Source organism: Bidens hawaiensis, unplaced genomic scaffold (assembly GCF_021521415.1).
Source record: "Bidens hawaiensis isolate Kalapana, Puna unplaced genomic scaffold, B.hawaiensis_p1.1 tig00019809_1, whole genome shotgun sequence".
NCBI classification, from domain to species: domain Eukaryota; kingdom Viridiplantae; phylum Streptophyta; class Magnoliopsida; order Asterales; family Asteraceae; genus Bidens; species Bidens hawaiensis.
In genome coordinates this window covers 21,495-30,455 of record NW_027493011.1, presented here as the reverse complement: position 1 = coordinate 30,455, position 8,961 = coordinate 21,495, and the positions used below count along the sequence as shown (strand labels likewise).

General features: G+C 34.1%; 1 pseudogene; it reads right to left on the bottom strand.

Annotated features, from left to right (window-relative positions):
• Positions 1 to 234: 234 nt before the first annotated feature.
• Positions 235 to 2,479, bottom strand: LOC143559326 (copal-8-ol diphosphate hydratase, chloroplastic pseudogene; annotated as a pseudogene).
• Between the last annotated feature and the right edge of the window lie 6,482 nt (positions 2,480 to 8,961).

Sequence of the window (8,961 nt, the reverse complement as noted above, 5' to 3'; positions counted from 1 at the left end):
TCAATAAACAAAATTCAGATTGATTTTGTTAAACTTGATTGTAACTACGAAATGCCATTCAATTCTATTGAAACATAAGTAACGAGCTGTTACACTACAACGTGAATACGTAACGTAATTGCTTATTGCACATGTTTTTATAGTCAATTTGTGTAAATAAAGAAAATTAACAAAATTCTCTGGTAAATGTAATTTAATAAAAACAAAAGGAAACTAACCATAAGACGCTGTAAATCATATGAAAATTAAGATCAAGGGGGTTAGGGTTTTACCCTTTTTGCATTTGTTAGGATGAATGTTCCAAGAAGTTAGTGTGATAACACAAGCCAATGTGTTGAGAAGCCTATTAAAAGCCGAAAACATCAAGGGTTCGCCCCATGAGCCATCCGGAAGATGATGGTTAACAACCCATTGTAAACTTGATGGGAACTGAGGGCCACCACTTTGTCCATTAACATCTTCTATGAGTGCAACCCAAGCTGTATCGTAAGCTGAGGGAGTTATTGCACCATCATCGAGTGAACCAACAATTGATTTAATTGCTTCGACATACTCCTTGATCTTGTTAGTAAAAAGAAAGATGTTATAAATCAAACCAAAATGAAGTGAATGCAACTATTAACATATATTTTTTTCCTTGAACAACAAATGACCGATTCATTCATTAACCGGGTTGATCATCAAAAATCAAAAGACGTAATAAAGTATTTTGAATTGTAAAAATATACAAATATATAACTAATTATTATTATTACTGTATAATAAAATCAAAGTTTGGTGTCGCTTGAGTTCTTATTGAACCAAGTGGCACAATATCAATGGACCAAGTCATTTTTATGTTTTTTTTTTTTAATTTCTGTATGGTAACATACGTAATTAAAATCGATCAAATTCGTGTCGACTCATCACCACAACACTAAGTGTATGAGCTCAGGTTTACCGACATTCAGGTTTTACCTAATCACCTATGCGATGCTAGAGACTGATAATACTTTGGTTTTACCAACGTCCGAGATTCAACGTCTGTGTTTTACTGACCAAATAAAATTCCTCTTAAATATTTTATAATACACTATACGAGTGCCGCTACTTAAATATTTTACTTTAGTGTCAATATTATAATGAACTTAGCTTATACCAACTGAATCCACATTAGTGCACCACTACAACGCGACATGTATAGAAAGCGATCGCAACTACCAGACGCAACGCGCCGGGTAAAAATACTAGTTTATAATAAAGTAAGAAATCACTTTATCTTTTTGTGCGGATGGTAATATTAATATTTATTAAGTTTTATGGAATGAAGGGAGAATGAAATGAGAGAAGGAATGATATGAACAAGGGAATGAAATGAATCATTACCATTTCTTTGTCTTGTTTGGTTAACCTATGAGAATGAAATGAATTATTAGTTAATGTTGCCTGGAATCCAAAAAATTGTAAGAATGATATAGAAATAATAAAAACACCTCTTATCTTATAATTAATTTTTTTACAAAAAAAAAAAAAAAAAAAAAAAACGCAATGGCGACGGTAGTGGTAGCTCTGACGACAAAAATGTTGGTGGCGATGGCGACAGTAGTGGTAGTGGCGGTCAAGCGGCAAGGGAGGTGGTTGTGTGGTGGTGGTGGTGGTGGTGGTGGGATGGGTGGGGTGGTAGCATTGGTAGTGATGGCGATGGTAGGGTGGTGGCGACAATGGTGGCGGTCAGGTGGTGGTGGTCAGGCAGCGACAGTGGTGCTGGCGGTAATGGTCAGGCAACGACGATGACAATGGTTACGGTGACAACGGTTGCGGCGGTGACAATGGTGGCTGTGGTAGCACCAGTGGTAAGGCGGTGGTGGTGTTGGCGGGGGCGGTGGTGGTGGAGATGGCGACAGTGGTGGTGGCGGTTAGATGGTGGTGTTGGCTATGGTAGTTATGGTGGTGGTTGTAGTTAGGTGGTGGTGCTGGTGAGAAAGTAGGGTGAAGGAAGGAGGAATGAAATGAAAAAAACGAAGGGGGGTGAGAATAAATTGTTTTGATGAAATGATATTCCATTTGTAATGAATGATATATATTCCATTCCACTGAGCAACCAAACACTGATTTTTCATTCCATTACAATAAATCATTCCATTATCCCTCTGTGATTACTGTTGCCTAAGAGTTTGAAACAAGAAAAAATATATATATGAAGAAAGGTTTTAAAATCAGGTTCGACCTTCCAATCCGGTTTAGTGGTTCGACAATTTCATATAACGACTAATTCAAATAGAAATAGATTCTGCAGACCGATCTGGTTTTAAAAACACTATAATAAATCCAACACACTTTTGTGATTAGGCTTAAACTCACCCATGTCATGTTGGTAACTAGAAAAATTCAGGATCAGAAAGAGTACCTCTTGATGTTCAGTTATAGAAGTATCCGCAATGGTTTGTTGCTTGTCACCAAATGGAAAATCGCTTTGTTGTAGTGCACCTGCACACCCCATGGAAAATCTCACCCAAATCTAATTTGATATTTTAATCTTAGAGCAATCACCGGGTTAACATTGCTCAATTGCTGGTTGCCTCAATTTACAGCCTTGATGTGCAGTGTTGTTTCAGTTATGGTTTCTATTCCAAATGTTTCTTGATTATGGTTTCGATTACAAGCTTTTTTGGTTACGGTTTTAATTTCATATATTTTTCTTGATTATGGTTTCTGTTGTTAAAGGGTTTCCTTTAAATGTCTCCACCGGACCACCATCGTACTCTGCCGAATATGCCACTTGGCATGAGCTGAGCATCTTAACGTGGCCAGTGTATGATATACTCGGTGTCCAAAGATAACGGGCCTTTAGCCCATGTTTACTTTTAAAAATTAAAAAGACAATGTTCGTTTTGATCGGTCAAATATTCATTTGGGTAATTTTCCCATTAAACAACATCGTTAACTAACTGATATTAATTAACGTGTGAATGCAGAATGAATACCTTTGTTGTTGGCTTGGCATCGTATATTGGCAAATTTTATATCACCTACAAAATTGTAACAAAAAGTTAAACTAACAAACTAAAGATTAATCCATGGTTTAATAGAACTGATATTTAAAAATGAGACAAGGAGGTTCAAAAAAATGAAATTTAATATAACTAAAAACAATGCAAAGAAAAGGCCTGAGAATAAGTCGATGTCTACAAAGAAATGAAAGAGTCCACGGTTAAGCGGTGGTGATGGTGGAAGAGGAGTGGTGGTGTAAGAGGACCGGCAACGGAAACTTGTGGCGAAAGGAGGTGGCAAGATGATAGTCATCTTGTCGATCTCGTATGCTAATTAAGTTCTTGCAAGGAGGAAGCCATATACATTCAACATTTTATAGGCATCCAATGATGTCATGTACTCATGTATGTAATTAATTTGATATATGCAATTAGACATTTTTATAATAAAGTTAGAAATTATCCCTAATGTATATTTCTATTTTACACTAAAGGATATTAAAATAGTTAACTTTTAAAGTATACGATATGTATGTATTATTATTTTTAAATAGATTATGTTAATCCAAATATATATTAAACTAGTTTTTATCCCCCGTATTACGGGGGCTGTTTTACATTACTCGTTTTGAATATTTATATACTTTTTAGGGTTTAATTTTATTTATTGTAATGAAATTAATAATATACTTAGAGTTTGATGATAAAAATGTTTCACAAATAACAAAGATGTTATAGCCCGGTTTAAAAGTTATCTGGGTTTGATAAGACCCGAGACCCCGCTTATTTTTTTACTATAAAATTGTCCCTTAATTATAAATAATATTTAAATAAATCATATAATAAATTTTAGTATATCCTATTCTATAGGATTTTCACATCAATAATTTGGTGGGAATAATTTTTAATTTAATGAGATGTTATAACCTGTTTAAGGAATATCTGGGTTTGGTAAGACCCATACCTGTGAATTCGGATCAAATGCATAAGAAACCTCCATTTAAAAATCAAGCAAATCTGATGACTCAAAAAAAAAGATCGACCATATCACGACACGTATGATTATTATGTTTTCGTTTATATATATTATAGATATATACCTTCAAAAATAACTTCATATAGACATACTATTTGTAGTTAACTTTTATTAAGCTTATTAATCAAAAGCTAGCAATAATAACAAACAACATTTAATATTTCATAGTTGTATCCTTTTTCTTTTAAATTTAATGTTTTTTTTCACATATAACATCACATGTGATGTCTCGAGTGAGAATAAAATCTACAATAATTTAACTATCAGACATAAATTTTTATTATTAGACCAAACTAGTTTTTGTATAGTCATATCGAAATTATTTTAATAAAACTACTTACATCATTTAATTTTCTACAAAATTTAACCAGGCGTTCGATATAAACTACAAAGACGATGAGAAAACAGTATTAAACTTTACACAAATGTAACAACTCGGATTCTAAGTTTATATATTCATTAATCATAACCGACCCGCTTTTATGTTCAGGAAATTTTTTATCAATTGAAATTTTCGTGTTTATCGAGTGATTATGATTTATTTGTTTATTTAATATATATATATATATATATATATATATATATATAACTTTGAAAAAAATGCATTTATGAACAAATCTAAAATTTAACTCTATTATGTATCCATTTCCATAGTATAGGGACTAGTTTGTAAAATATGGGATAGTATTATATTATAAAACAGGAAACCCATATACCCGTTTACCAAGACCCGCATCCATGTGACCCGTTTATGTTTCTTGAAGCGTAATTTTCGTCTAAAACATGGAAATTAGTCAATGCTTATTGTTATACACTTATACATTCTATAATCGACCTTGCCGACACTTGAAATTTGGTAATTAGATCGTACTTAATTTTCTTTGCTTATACGAACGCATCGTCGTAACCCGTTAGTCAAGATACCATCTATCAATCATCATAACTCAATTAAACATGCTCTCACAATCACCAATAGGCCGCGAATCAAAACCCCATAACCGATTATATTATAGTTGCTGTTGGATACCTGTTCTTGATCAACCTGTGGCCGGCCGTTCTTCGTTATAATTAACCAGTGTATATTCATCGTGTTACGAACAATTCGGTAATCAAGCAAAAGATCTATAAAGAGAAGAAGAAACTAAGAGAAGAAGAGTAATCTCAATTCATTGATATCCATAAGTTCAGGTTCTTTCTGCTTAAGTACAACTAGGTTAACAACTAACCAATGACACCCTATACTATTCGACTATTACAATCCAGTCCTTCTACTATTTTGATACCTAACATTACTCCCCCCTTAAAAAGATTTTTTGTCCCCAAAAATTAAAAAAAATAATAAAAAAATTGCTAATCAAAAGTATCAAAACCAAATTGTGAAAACAATGTGTAGTTTATCATCCATTGCAACCCATATTTGTCAATGAATGGGACCTTCACTGTTTCAATTGCATCTTGAAACACTTTCATAGAACTAAGTTCGCCCTCATGTCTTTCCCTGTCATTGTACAAATACTCCAACATATTTATTGCTCCTTTAACCCTCACCTGACCCAATAATGGTAGTCGATAGTCAAAGAGTTTAAAACTAATTCTTCTTGTTGCTTTCTCTTTTTCTCCATAAGTAAGTGCTTTTCCATAACCACCAACATCAATAACCAAAAAAAATATGCCAGCTAAAGGTGACTCACTTGAACCGTTTTGCATACTGATGGTCGAGCAAAAGTCGTGTATATTATTATATTATTTGTTTAATTTTAGTTTAAATATGATGTGAACTTTGGTACTTCAAGCGTATTTATGTGTTTTAGGATACTTGACGTTAAGGACGCTTATCGGGATGAATTACGGGCTTGGAACGAAGATGTAGAAGACTCATGACGATTGACACGCTTTCCTATGCAAAATAAATGAAGAAAATAAAGAAAATTATGTCAGACGCCTTTAGCGCGGTGCTAAAGGGTCCTGATGGTGATGTTAGCGTATCTCTAAGATCATCAGAATTTTGAGTCTTTAGCGCGGCGCGAAAATCGCACCCCTGGGATGTTAGCGACGCGCTAAGATCCTCCTGACGGGAAAAATAACCCTAACTTTGATATAATCAGTTTTCAGCCCCCATTCGAGATATCCTTCATTCCTCCAACCAAGTACAATCCCTATGACTATTTTCCACCATCCGAAGCTTCCGGTTCGTCCGTTCATCGCATGCTTTCATCCTCTCATCAGATAAGCGAATCCTTTGTGATGCCGATGTCAGGCTAAACCATTGTATTCACTTTAGGCTAGGGTTTTGTGTAAACTAACTTTGATCAGATTCTATGTTTTGAATGAGTATGAACTTGATTGATTGTTTTTGATCTTGTTTTACATTATGAATTGATTGTTTAAACAGTTTATGATTTTGATTATCAAACTTTGCATCACTTATCTGGTTGTGTTCATCACATGTAGGGTTAGCTCTTATGTCATTGAACCAATAATCGTTAGTCATTTCTTAAAATTGGTTTTCATTCATTAAACTGGTAATTGGGTAAACCGGAGTTCAGTTGTGTCAACAATTCGGTTAGGGTATCATTTGTCCTCACAACCCAACTGTTAGGTTTAGTAATTACTGCGCAATTAATATTAAAGAATCTGTGATTAGTCGGTTATCACTTTACCAAAACCTGAAGTGAATCTTTCTCTCCTAATTGTTTACAAACTTTTCCAAGTAATTGTGTGTTATAATAATCATCTTTATAAACCGCTTGACATCGTCTGTCCACCTTAATTACTCAATTAATAATTATGAACTTTACTTGCACTTTCTACTGATTCCCTGTGGAGACGACCTTACTTACCCATACTAGTTATAGGTATTTAAGTCTTATAAATACTTGTTTTTGATTAGAGCACGACATCTACATCACATACCTAAAGCTTGGATAGAACAGTAGCAAACTCCGGTTTGATCTAAATATCTGCTTATAAATTCTTCCTGGTTCTTTTTGTCCCACTTTTTCTTCCTTACTCCTCTCCAATGAGATACTAATATGTTGGTAAAAAGTTTATATCCCATTTTCCATCCTACATGCCACTCCTTAGAAAAATTCTTCCATGAAAGATGTATAGTACAAAACCCCCCTAGTGCACCATAAAGACATCCATTTTCATCAGAATTTTGGTAGCCTAACATGGCCACTTGACATGCCTGTTTTAATAATCTTTTTGGAGTCTGCAAGATTTTCTTCCTCTCAACCTGTTGAGACTTATGGTAAACCACTTGGTCCTTTCTATTGTTCTTCCGATAACCTTTCACAATAGCATGTTTTGTTGTCAATCCATTTCCAACTTTATTGTCAAAGACAATTAAAAAGTACCATTCCAAGTTTCTACTTTTTACATATCGGATGGAATTTAGCTCCATAATCAAAACTCTTATTTTATCAACATCAAATGCTTTCCACCTTGGAAGATATCCAAACTTGTGTACATGGGATCTGTGTGAAGCAACATGTACAACCGTATCTTCCACCACTGCAATATTGAACCACATAACCATACCAGCCACCACTGCATTCTTAAACTGCATAACTGTACATGCCACCACTGCACTATTTACAACATGTTTATTAGATGGGATTGGGAACAACGTTGTATAGGAATCTGATTTAGATCTCCATTTATGCCACAAGTATACACTTACTTCACTTTTTAAACAACTTCCATTCATAATCATGATGAGAATCAACTGTTTGGGTTTATTAATTTGGATACAACACAACCAAATAGACAAAGTAGTCCACCTTATGCCTAGCTTATTTAAACATGTGACTAGATCAGGTATTGCATCAACTGATATAATGGTCAGACCAATTAGTTACACACTATTAGTATTCTCATCCCCTTCATTTAACAATTCAATTGTGACAGCCTTGAATTTATGAAGATTAAAACTAACCGCAACAAAATTAGTGGTTCCCATTGTCAATTCTGCATGTATCAAATAAAACACAAGTTGTTCATCATAGCAAAGAGCAGATAACAGTCTCATGGGCAAACAAAACTCCAAATAAGTAGTTGTTGCCTGTATCAACCCACTTGTTCCTCCATAAGCAACACCCATATACAATTTGGTATGGCCATTTCTATTATACACATCAAAGTCATTATCCAAAAATCCATAAAACTTTCCCATTCCGAACATGCTATATAAAACTCCATTAGAAAGTCCAACATTAAGATTTTTGTTGTCACCAATTATATTGCTTTTCCATTTCCATTTAATCCACCAAGTCTTCCCACTTTCATTTCTAAACTTGAATGCCAAAAATTCGAACCAATCAGCGACACCCTTTTTAATAACTTCATGACGTTTTGTCGCACTCCATGTTGTGACCTCCTTTTCAGTTGTTGAAATATCTATCCTAATCTCTTTAACTTCTTCATTTAAGGAACTATTTTCACATGTCTTGGTAGTATTAAAAAATTCAGCATAACCCATATTATCTATTATAATTCTACGGTTGTACTGATCACATTCAGTGCTCATATTATCCTCCAACCCATTTATTTGATCCTCCGTTGTCATAGCAGTTTTTAGCTTAACTAATGGAGCCTCGATATCAAATATATCATTAGATGCCATAAGTGAAGCTTCATTTTTAATTTCTTTTGAACTCTTTCTTGAATCATCACCCGAAACTTCGTTTATTTCACTACTAACATACCCAGGCATTTCATCAAACACCTTGGGTGCAGTCTCAATCTTTGTAAATTGAGACAAATATGGTGATTCAAAACCCTTTTTACTAACACTAGATGTAACATAACTGCTTTTTTGTTGTAAAGCACAAGTGATTACCTCAAGATCAGATGATGTTCCTTGAATTGACCCATGAATTGAAACCCCATTTAGAAACATATCTTGTAATCTAGCCAAAGAAAACGCACGCTCTAACTTTAAACCTTCGGGCA